This window comes from Sinocyclocheilus grahami, unplaced genomic scaffold, assembly GCF_001515645.1.
Source record: "Sinocyclocheilus grahami isolate Dianchi unplaced genomic scaffold, SAMN03320097.WGS_v1.1 scaffold36.1, whole genome shotgun sequence".
Classification (NCBI taxonomy): domain Eukaryota; kingdom Metazoa; phylum Chordata; class Actinopteri; order Cypriniformes; family Cyprinidae; genus Sinocyclocheilus; species Sinocyclocheilus grahami.
The window spans coordinates 3,136,657-3,149,215 of record NW_015505215.1 but is presented as its reverse complement, the minus strand read 5'-3'; positions in this window follow the sequence as shown (position 1 = coordinate 3,149,215).

The following is a 12,559-nucleotide window of genomic DNA, read 5'->3' as shown; positions in this document are numbered from 1 at the left end:
CCGTCGCTCGTGAAGCTCTTTTAGAAATAGCTCTTTTAGAATTTTTGGAAACACTCTTTTAGAGAGAGCGCTGAAGCGCCCAGGGGAGGTCGCGGCAAGACCACAGAATGAAAGCTGCAGCCCGCCGAGATTTCAGCAGCCTGAATGGCAACCCCCGCTGATACGCCGTCACACCAACGCCAGCTATTTCTCTCGAACACTCGCGGAGATTCGTCCTGAAGAAGGCTCGGCTCCGAAGCGAAAAGCTGATGTGCGTTTGCACGCGCTCTCCTTTTATACCCGCGCTGCGGGGCGGGGTGCACGTGGCGAAACACGCACGCCAACTGTCATTGGCTTGTTTAGTTAACACTCGAAGGTGATTGGGCTCTCGGGCGAGATCCCAATTGGTCAGTCACTGACGTAACGTAGAACGTGACTGACTGAATGGGAACTGAATTTTCCTTTTAGGGTCAGTTATTCCTAAACTTTCACCCTAAACCAAACCAACATTATGCATCCATGACCAATAGGTGTCAGTACAAAGTCATAAACTGCTAGCACGAGCCAGCAAAATGCCACCTTTCTCTACTCTGTTTCCATACAACCTGGAAACTTGACCTTATAAATTTAAAAGTGAAAAAAAAAATTGTCATTTCATCTGGAGCAACAGCCACATGGAATTCCAATAATGATCAGATCTGCCCTAGACACACTGACACGATAATGACTGAGAGCAATTTTTTACTGACCTTATCGGGATTGCATTTGCATTGCGCCTGCCGCCTGGTCCTTTTCCAATGCATTAAAACATTAGAATAATTAGAGTGTGTATGATAATCGATTCACGTCATGTTCCACCCTAAGCCATAAACATGCATCGAAGAGGACGTGACCTCGACTGCAGGTACGACGAGAAGGCCTTTTCCTCACTACCTTTTTTGCATTGTTGATCAACCCCCAACTCGCTCACATTCAATCAAAGTCACCACACCATTATTCATTACAAGTATTTGTTTTATGAAATCTCAGCCCAGGGGTGTGTTGTTAGTCCCCTTCCGCACACACATAAGCACATACGCACATACGCCCCTCCCACCTCTGGTAAAATTGTGCTTGTAAATGAAATCAGGCTTAACCATGCGTTGGCTTTTCATCAATCTCTGTGTGATGGCTGCTCGCCCTTGATTCATGGCTTCCACCCTCTCCGGCTCCTCCCTGTGTGTGCAGAGATGAGTAATGACCCTCTATAGCCGGCTCCCCGTCGAGCTGTCGACCTAAGGGACAACCACAGGAACCGAGGATCACCCCTATCCATTGCCCTCTCTAAACACATTCATAATCACACATTTGGCTCCTCCCTCCTTCCTTAATGCAACATTCCCATTGAATGATTTCTATCCAGCCACTCGAGAAGTAAAAAAAGCAGCTGGAGGGTATTTGTGTGTGTGCGCCTCCCAGATACCCACGACATCTCTATCTGGCCAGTCCGACACACTATTAGCATAAACAAGCACCTGTGTCTGTGTCTACCTGTCAGGGCCCTGTCAGCATGGGTCTGCAGAGAAGAGCACGGTGCATTAACCCGGCCAGCTTATCTCCAACGCTGTCCACAAAGGGGGATTACAGTGCAGGAATTGCTTTTGGGAGTGCTGTCACTCAACCGCTGATTAGAGCCCAGTTCCGCTCCTCTATCGCCTCACAAACAACAGGGAATCCCGATGGCCCTGGTGCCATATAGCTTTGATCGGACGCATCACGTTTGCTGTTGTTATCCTAAATCCGGAGAATTTAACGTGACCTGTTTGGACGTGCCATCTCTTCATAAACAGCATTTGCACATTGCAGCAATATGGCGCAATTCAAAAACTCTACAGTTACCAAAGGCTAATCTATTGCGAAGAACTCGAGGTCAAATCGAACTGGCACAGAAGCTGCGCAGCTATACCACCTGCTTAATTAAGCCTGGAACATAACACTGATGGCTATATTTTTCTTCTGTCAGAAAAACATATTATGGCCAACAGAGGACTGACATAAAGCAAGCAAACCTTTAAATTAGGCTTTAATTAGCTCTGTGTAAAAAAGGAGACTGAGACCAGGCTATATGTAACCGATGACAGTTATCTGACACTCTCACACGCAGAGACAATGCCTAATTAGCCAAAACCTATGTAGCCTTTTCAAGAGTCAAACAGTAATTTACTCATGTACAAGATCTGCAAGTACAATGTGCAATAGCTGAATGTAGAATGGACAGATGGAGACAGTACAATGATGTGGAGAAGTTAAGATAGCAAAATAAATATGCTTATTAACATGGAGGAAAAAACTTATGGCATATGCTTTTGCTGAGGGCATCAAAAGCAGACTCAGACTTTATCATATTTTGGTGCAAATGCTTCTGTCACTCAATAATATGGTTAAGGTGGTAAATCTAAAAAAATTTCAATTTTCCTATCCAGTTAAGTTGGCGTAACACACCTTCAGATCCCACAAGCAAACAACAAATTTGCACTCATGATACTACTACCAAAAAATACTGATTTTGGTCACACGTTATCTTAAGGTCCAATTCTCGCTATTAAGAAACCATTAAATATAACTTTTGCTTCAATAAACTCCTAATTTGCTGCTCATTAATAATTAGTAAGGTAGTTGTTAAGTTTAGGTATTGGGTAGGATTAAAGATGCAGATTATGGTCATGCAGAATATGTGCTTTATAAGTACTAATAAACAGACAATATGTTAATAATAGTCATGCTAATAAGCAACTAGTTAATAGTGAGAATTGGTCCCATACTAAAGTGTTACCCTGATCTTATCTGCATTTTTTTATTTTAAAGACTTTAAGACTTCAGAGATGTGTTATAAATGAATAGTGCTCATGAACTGCTGTTGAGATGTTATTCTCACTTGAAACAGAAAAGACACTTTTCAGAAACAGTAACGGAAGGTCGATGCGTCACAACTTAAGTGAATTAAGACTGATAGTTCTGTGCATATTGTTGGCGGTATGCAGTTCATGGTAATGTTATGACATTTCAAGACGTGAATATAAGGATATTTTGGCACTTATGTACAATAAACTATTCTGGTACTGTGTTGGTCCACTTCTTAATGTCACATGTGCAGTCTGTGACCTGAATCAAAACCAACTGATGACCACTACTTTTGACAGACTTTGTAAACAACTTAAATCCAATCTTTGGAATGGATTCCAGATTCCAAAGCGTCTGGAAGAGACGAAAAAAACTCTAACCACACTAAAACGGCACAACCCGTTATAGCTACATCATTTGCCATAGTAATGACTTAAAGGGATAGTTCACCCAAAAATTACTATTGAAATGGACTATTGAACTATTGAATTTTCAATGGACTATTGAAAAATAACATCCATTTACTGCCATTATAAAGCTTGAAAGAACCAGGACATTTTTTAATATAACTCCGATTAGATTCGTCTGAAAGAAGAAAGTTGTATACACCTAGGATGCCTTGAGGGAGAGTAAATCATGGGGTAATTTTAATTTTTGGATGAACTATCCCTTTAAGCATCAGCATGATGTACATGAGACATGAGAGAGTAGCTGTCAGTGTGAAAAGTAAGTACTCTGCTGATGTCCATTCATGGCATCTCGCCATCAGCACATCAGACAACATATGCGTCAGAGGCAGGGATGGACTGGCCATGGGGAGTATCCACGGTTGGCCAGTCGACTTCTGGGCCAGTTGTCGAAAACCAAATTTAGACAAAGTAAATATGCAAAGATTTAAAGAAAATGTCCATCATCATAAGACTGGACCTTTAAAGTCCAGATAAAAAGTAAGTAGCTCTTTTGCTGTAAACTGCATGTTTGCGACACACATGCAGTTTACCTAACCTGCTATTGAAGACATATTACAGTATAGGGACAACACAATACATATAAATTAAATAAATTTAATTGATGGGGTTATATAATATGCAGCTGTAACCAATATAGTACAGAGTAGGCCTACATAGTACAGTGCCTTGCGAAAGTATTCATACCCCCTTCATTTTTTTCACGTTTTGTTATGTTGCAGCCTTACGTTAAACTGCTTTAAATTACCTTTTTTCCACATCAATCTACACTCCATACACCATAATGGTGAACCAAAAAACAGGTTTTTAACATATTTGCAAATTTATAAAAATTAAAAAATCTGGGACTGTTGAAATTTAGCTCGGTAGCATTCATTTTGCTAGTAGATATTACTACACTTCGAGTGAAGTTAAACTCTGGCCAATTCAATTGAATGGGTATGATTTGGAAAGGCACACATGTCTTAATAAAACGTCTAACAGCTGATAATGCATATCAGAGCAAAAACCAAGCCCTGAGGTCAAAATAACTGCCTGTAGAGCTCAGAAACAGGTTTCCGTCAAGCCACACATCTGGGGAAGAGTTCAGAAAAAATTCTGCTGCATTGAATGTTCACAGATGCATGTAGCCTCCATTATGGAAGATGCTTGGAACAACTAGGACGCTTCCTAGAGCTGGCCAAACTGAGCAACTGATGGAGAAGGGGCTTAGTTATACTGGTGACCAAGAAGCTGATGGTCACTCTAGTTGAGCTCCATGATCATATGTGGAGATAGGAGAAACTTACAGAAGGACAAACATCACTGCAACACTCCACCAATCCGGTCTTTATGGTGGTGTGGCCAAACTCAATCCTCTCCTCAGTGAAGACACATGAAAGCTCACTTGGAATTTGCAAAAAAAAAACACCTAATGGACCTTCAGACTCTGAGAAACAAGATTCTCTGGTCTGATGAAACTCAATTCCAAGCAACATGTTTGAAGGAAACCAAGCTCTGCTCATCACCTGCAGAGTACCATTCCAAAAGTAAGGTGTGCTGGTAGCAGCCTCATGCTGAGTGGCTGTTTTTCAGTGGCAGGGACTGAGGAACTCGTCAGAGTAGAAGAAAAGCTCAATGCACCAAAATATAGAGATAGCCTTAATGAAAACTCAGTCCAGAGCATTCAGAACCTCAGACTGGGCAGAAGGTTCACCTTCCAACAGGACAATGACCCTAAGCACACAGCAAGAGTGGCTTATGGACAACTCTGTGAATGTCCTTGAGTGGCCCAGCCAGAGCCTTGGCTTGAACGCAATCAAATATTTCTGGAGAAACCTGAAAATGTCTGCCTGCCCCCATTCAAGCTGACAGAGCTTGAGAGGTGAAGAGGTGAGGCGAAGAATGGCAGATAATTGTCAAATGCAGATGTGCAAAGCTTGTCGCATCATACCCAAAAAGGCTTAAGGCTGTAAAGGTGCTTCAATTAAGTACTGAGTTACTTGTTGAATACTTATGCAATGTACTTATTTCAGTGTTTTATTTTTAAGAAATTTGCTAAGTTGTCACAAATTTGTTTTTTGCTTTGTCATTATGGTGTATGGATTGTAAATTGATGTGGGAAAAAAAGTAATTTAAAGCAGTTTAACATAAGGCTGCAACATAACAAAACGTGAAACAATGAATGGAATTAATACTTTCGCAAGCCACTGTATCCAGAAGTACTAATGTACCATTTAGGAGTAGATAAGAGGGGGCGTACATCTGAAATTATTGTCCTGTTGTACACCTTTCCAAAAATCAATTTTCACATATTTTTAGCCATTCACAAGCAGAAGCACAGGAACAATCTAAACAGTGCAGAGAGCACATTATAAATTTTATATTGGTTCATAAATATTCATTAGGTGACAATGACATTCAGAAAACTGATTTGCTGACAGGCAGGTAAGTGAACACTAGCCATAGCAGGATTACTACTTATGTATGCATTCAGTTCAAGTCTGATGTTATGGAATTTATTTTTTCTTCCACTGTTGCCAATCAAAACAAAACTCTCAAAATAAAATAATGATTTCCTAAAAAGTAGGAGGACACATTTCTCAGAGCGTTATAATGCAACCTCTGGTTCAGACTTCAAATTACTTCACGTATTTGCATCAGATATTCTGTTTTTACTACCTGTCTGAATAATCATCCTCAGTAAATGTGAACATTATGTTTAAGATAAAAACCACCACTGTCGCCTTTCAAAATGGAAGCTGAAATTTACTCTCAAAGAGAAGTTTAACACCATGGCTATACTCTACCTAAATCATATGTTCCTGTTCTCTCTTTGTCTTCCATCTTAGTTAATAACCAATACAGAGTCTAACCATAGTAATTTTCACTCTTCTCTCACTTCCCAACAGCTAAGCACAATTTACAGCAAATAAGCCATTTTTCTAATTGCCTGAAGTCTCTTTTCTTTAACCACTTATGACAAGAACCTGCCCTATTCCAGAGACCTGTAAACAGAAGTGTGTTTTCCTGACAAGAACATGGCCCTGTGACCCGAAGAGACCAACCTCAGAGTTAACGAACCTCATGAAGTTTCAGCATTACAGTGTGGGAATTCTCATTACCAGCACTCAGCCAATAATGCTGTGAGGTACATTAATATTGTAGAAAAAAATACAGAAATGCAGCATGTGTAACTGAAATCAATTCTGGGCTCTAATTTATTGCGAATTGTGCTAGCACAGAGTTCATAACATTGATCCGTCGTAGCGTTATTACTTGCTTTGAGTTTTAATGTCCCACAGTCCAACTTTTCCCCATTTTGTTCGGCATTTAAATGACCACATAACTCAAACTTCTCTACTCGATCTTGTTAATGTGAGAGATAATCAGTATATTTAGGTTATTTGTGTGTTTCATGCATAAGCCCACGGCAGAAACACAAAGAAGATGCAGCCACATTAATGTAGATCTGATTTGCCTTGATCTGTAAAGTACATTTAAATGAGTTTTTTCTTTTTCTTGTTTTTTTACAAACTGCGTAGGAATGGGCTGTGGTTGGATGCCCTCTCAGCAGCTGGCTGCTTTGAAAAGAATGACTTTTTAAATTACCCATATATCACTGTCAGCACACAAGGGGCCGCTGTTCTAGTGGCCTGCCAGCAGTCAGTGGAGGGTGCTAAGGTGGCACGGCAATCTCAGACCCTGCCCCCATGCCTCACTGCGCCAGTCCAGGTATAAACACACACACACACACACACACACACAAAGCAATAGATTACACAGGCACACAATTTACTCACACACCAAGTATACCATGTTCCCTTCCGGAAAAAAAACACACTCTCTGTAAGAACAGATTAAACAAAGCAGTTGATCACAGAACCTTCTAGGAAATGACAACGGACTTTTTGGCTTGACAGATGAGAGTGTGCTCAAAAAAAAAAAGAACTGAACAGAAAAACCTGGTGAAACCATTAAAAAAATATTAATTACATTTCTGAATGTTGGGCAATTCTATGTTCATCTTAAATATTTATGTTTGCATTTATTCAAGTCTATCTATCTATCTATTTATTTATTTAATTAATTATATTTAAGACTATTTATTAGGTTTTTTAAGTATTTCATTTATTTATATTAAGTTTATTTTATTTAAGTTATTTATTACGTTTATTTATTAATTGCCTGATTGATTGACATAATATTCAAGGCTTTATTTATGGCAAAAATAGAAAATAATTAAAAATAATAACAATAAATAAATCAAATAAAATAATTCACACAGCATTAAAGAAACTATATTAAATCTTTAAATTTAACATTTGATCCCAGGTGCAACCTTTTTTAAAAACATCTACAGTATTAATACAATTTATATATATGGTTCTGGACGTATTGATCACAGCATGTCAGAAAGCTCAGAAACAATCAAAACTGAGCCTTATCTAAATGTGCACCAGTACAATTGGATCTATCAACATGCGGCCCGTTGACCACAAAAAAATCCAGTTAAAATGAGAGCCAAACCTCTGGGTCCGGAAAAAAATGACGTCATCCCCTGGCCTACACAAAATAAAGGTGCTTCACGATGCCATAGAAGAACCTTTTTGTCTAAATGGTTCCATAAAGAACCTTTAACATCTGAAGAACCTTTCTGTTTCACAAAAGGTTCTTTGTGGCGAAATAAGGTTCTTCCGATTATAAAAAAGGTAAGAAAGAGATGGTTATTTAAAGAACCTTTGACTGAATGGTTCTTTGTGGAACTAAAAATGGTTCTTCTATGGCATCGCTTGAAGAACCTTTTGAAGCACCTTTATTTTTAAGAGTGTAAAGTTGAACTAAACTCCAAACAAAGCCAGGTTAACGTGCATTTTTCCATTTTTAAACACAGTTTCTTGAGAAAGAGTTCAACCTGAGTGGCAGGTAATTAGCCAGCTGCAGCTTTGGTGGAGTTTGAAAGGCCGATGACAGCTTATGTCCCCGTGATAAACAGCGTGAACGGGAGGCAGGAGAGGAAGCCAGCCATACTGCACTCATCTGTTATACTCACAATTAACACACTTAATTAATGAGAGAGATCTTGGTATTAGATCCGTATGTGGCTGCTGCTGTGTAACAACATTTGCTGTTAAAACTAATTAAGCAATAAGAGTTGAATGCAAAGTGGTGTGGCTCAGAAGGCATTTGTCACAAATGAGCATGACGCAGGGCTGCGATAATGTCTCACAGCTGCCTCGGCAGCCATACGCCCTCAGTGATACGAGCGCAAATGACCAAAAACGACAGGAAAACAAACCTGCTACGATAAAGCGTAGAACATTATCTATTATATTTTATTATTACTTGTCTTTGCCAGCACCATTTTGTCGCTGATGAGTCACTATAAGACAAGATGACACATCTCCGCAGGAAGCCTCTCCTCTCGCTTGATTACAAACCCCGGTTGACAAATACAACCACTTAACAACTTGTTTTCATAGGTTTCGCACAAACAATATCAATTCACACTTTCTCTACTCATTCATTTACCCCCGCGTTATATAGTGAATGCTATCAAGTGGCTATCAGCGAGTGCAACGTTAACGACGTACTGTAAAACAGTGTCTTCAATCGGTGGTATTTAACAAGCGTTGACCCCCACTCCTTTACCCTTTCAATTCAGGTTCGCCTTCTTCATTAGTTTGGACTGAGTCTTCACCAAGGTAAACCCATAAAAAAGGAGAACTATTAAAAGGCTCAGAACAAGTGTTACAAGGTGCCTTTCAAACTTGTAATATGATAGATGAGGATGCTTGACACAGGCCGCAGTCTAGTATTTGAGGGCTTAGGATGTGTTATTTGAAGTGCCCGGTGCAGGCTTAAGACTAAACCTAACCAGAGCTTTACCCAGGCTTAGTCCTAATCCTGCTTGCACAGTGCCACATGGAGACCTCCACCCCCTTGGCCAACTACCAGACACGCCGCCTGTTCAGACCAAATAAATACTGTGAATATAAACCATATGCTTGATGAGCACGTACAAATTGAAGTTTGCTGTGACATTTTGACGCTCTGAGTGGGCCAAAACAGCCCAATCATACAATTCAAATGCGTGAATTTACTAGAGTGGTATGTTTTGGAACTGACTTTCAAAATTTTCTCTAACTGAGCTGCAAATGAGCAATCCAGTGTACAGTCAGTGTATTATGTTACTTAAAATATAGATGAAACGAAAGTAGCAACAGATCTTGGTTACACTTTATTTCGATAGTCCACTTTAGACATTCTACTTACTATAAGTAACTTTGTAACTACAGTGGGGGAAAAAAGTATTTAGTCAGCCACCAATTGTGCAAGTTCTCCCACTTAAAAAAAATGAGAGAGGCCTGTAATTTTCATCATAGGTATACCTCAACTATGAGAGACAAAATGAGAAGAAAAAAAATCCAGAAAATCACATTGTAGGATTTTTAAAGAATTTATTTGCAAATTATGGTGGAAAATAAGTATTTGGTCAATAACAAAATTTCATCTCAATACTTTGTTATATACCCTTTGTTGGCAATGACAGAGGTCAAACGTTTTCTGTAAGTCTTCACAAGGTTTTCACACACTGTTGCTGGTATTTTGGCCCATTCCTCCATGCAGATCTCCTCTAGAGCAGTAATGTTTTGCACGTCTGTCACTGCAGGATTTGAGTCCCTGGCGGTGCAGTGTGTTACTGATGGTAGCCTTTGTTACTTTGGTCCCAGCTCTCTGCAGGTCATTCACTAGGTCCCTCCGTGTGGTTCTGGGATTTTTGCTCACAGTTCTTGTGATTATTTTGACCCCACGGGGTGAGATCTTGCGTGGAGCCCCTGATCGAGGGGGATTATCAGTGGTCTTGTATGTCTTCCATTTTTTAATAATTGCTCCCACAGTTGATTTCTTCACGCCAAGCTGCTTACCTATTGCAGATTTAGTCTTCCCAGCCTGGTGCAGGTCTACAATTTTGTTTCTGGTGTCCTTTGACAGCTCTTTGGTCTTGGCCATGGTGGAGTTTGGAGTGTGACTGTTTGAGGTTGTGGACAGGTGTCTTTTATACTGATAACGAGTTCAAACAGATGCCATTAATACAGGTAACGAGTGGAGGACAGAGGAGCCTCTTAAAGAAGTTGTTACAGGTCTGTGAGAGCCAGAAATCTTGCTTGTTTGTAGGTGACCAAATACTTATTTTCCCGAGGAATTTACCAATTAATTCTTTAAAAATCCTACAATGTGATTTTCTGGATTTTTTTTTTCTCATTTTGTCTCTCATAGTTGAGGTATACCTATGATGAAAATTACAGGCCTCTCTCATCTTTTTAAGTGGGAGAACTTGCACAATTGGTGGCTGACTAAATACTTTTTTGCCCCACTGTACATGTCAACTAATTCTCATTAATTTGCAACTACATGTCTACTAACTCTCAGAGTAGATGGTTAGGGTAGGTTTAGGGTTAGTAGAATAAGTTGATAAAGAAAGTGTTAGAAGATATTAAGCAGATAGTCTACTAATACTCTACTAACTGCTACTTGACATGTAGTTGCAAAGTTACTTACTGTTAATAGAATGTCTAAAGTGGACTATCGAAATAAAGTGTTACCCAGATCTTTTCTTCCATATGGTGATGTGCAGCTGAGTGTTACAGATTATCGAAATGTTTTCATCCTATGTCAAAAGTGAGGAACAAATTAGGATTTATAAAGGAAAAACTGAAATGTAATGCGTACGCCAACTAACCTTTTGCACTCATATAAATAATTAAAATAAACCCAACATTGTTTATTAAAATGTGAAAATTAATAGAGAATCATGTCCAATGTGCATTAAAGGAATAGTATTTCCAACAATGAAAATGTGCTGAAAACTGACTCACCCTCAGGTCATCCAAGATGTAGATCTTCCTCATCAGAACAGATTTGGATAAATTTAGCATTACATCTCACCAATGGATCCTCTGCAGTGAATGGGTGCCATCAGAATGAGAGTCCAAACACCTAATAAAAACAGCATTTTTATTGGTCATAACTTCTGGAGAGAAATAATGCAGACACTGGACTAAGATGAAACTTTCTTGTGCGTATCCTTTGACCACCTGCTTTGAAAGGCTATGGCTTCGACTGTATGTGTAGTGTGCGTGTATAGTCTCGCGTAGCCAGACCTTCAGACTGATGGCAGAAGGGCTGGGAACCTTGGCAGCTTTGAATGGCAAGGACCGCCCAAGAGGCCATATGACTAACAGGTAAAGCATCATGTTTAGGGGTGTGGAAATGTCCCTACAATAACAGACCATGTGTAAAACTCGTGGACATATTTTAAAGATTCTATAGCACGAACTTTAAATATTTCACATACTTTTAAAAAATCCAGCATTTAGTTGATCCTGATAAGCGCTCATTATCACAGTTGTAAATACGCCGCTTTCTTCAAACATGAGGGGGTTTGGCATCACGGCATATTTGTTTCCAAGCGGAACATTAAAGGGGTCATATGATGTTGCTAAAAATAACATTATTTTGTGTATTTGGTGTAATGAAATGTGTTTATGCGGTTTAAGGTTAAAAAAACACATTATTTTCCACATACTGTACATTATTGTTTCTCCTCTATGCCCCGCCTTTCTGAAACGCGTCGATTTTTACAAAGCTCATCAGTCTGAAAAGCGAGGTGTGCTCTGATTGGCCAGCTATCCAGTGCAATGTGATTGGCCGAATACCTCAAGCACGTGACAGAAATATTACGCCCCTTACCATACAGTGATGCCCTGTCCGGCCGGAGCGACGAGAAAAAAAACATTAAAACCCATTATAAATGTGGCATTTGTTGCATCCAGTGGGGACGGATTATAATGACATATACTGTCTTTTTACGCGTTGCATCGTGCCACTAAACATAAAACTATGTCTGCATTTGTGATCGGAGAAATGACAAACATCAAGCGCTACTCTACACTGCTCAAAACTCGCGTTTGAATCGTCAGTGGCAAATTCTTTAATATAAAAAACTTACTTACAGTCTGTGAGTCAGAACAGCCGGCATTGTAGTCTACTCTACCAGGATCAGGAAACAGTCCTCCATAAAATGTGCTGCACTCATCTGAATATTTGGGTTGAACTGTTCTGGAACAGTGTTGTAAATACAACTTAACCACTGATTTCTAGTCGTGTCCTCTTTTGGAAGGCCAAACAAAGTAGTTTCGCTTTCAGGCCGGCGGCCTAGAGTGAGTGGAGGCTGGACTAGAGTGAGCAGC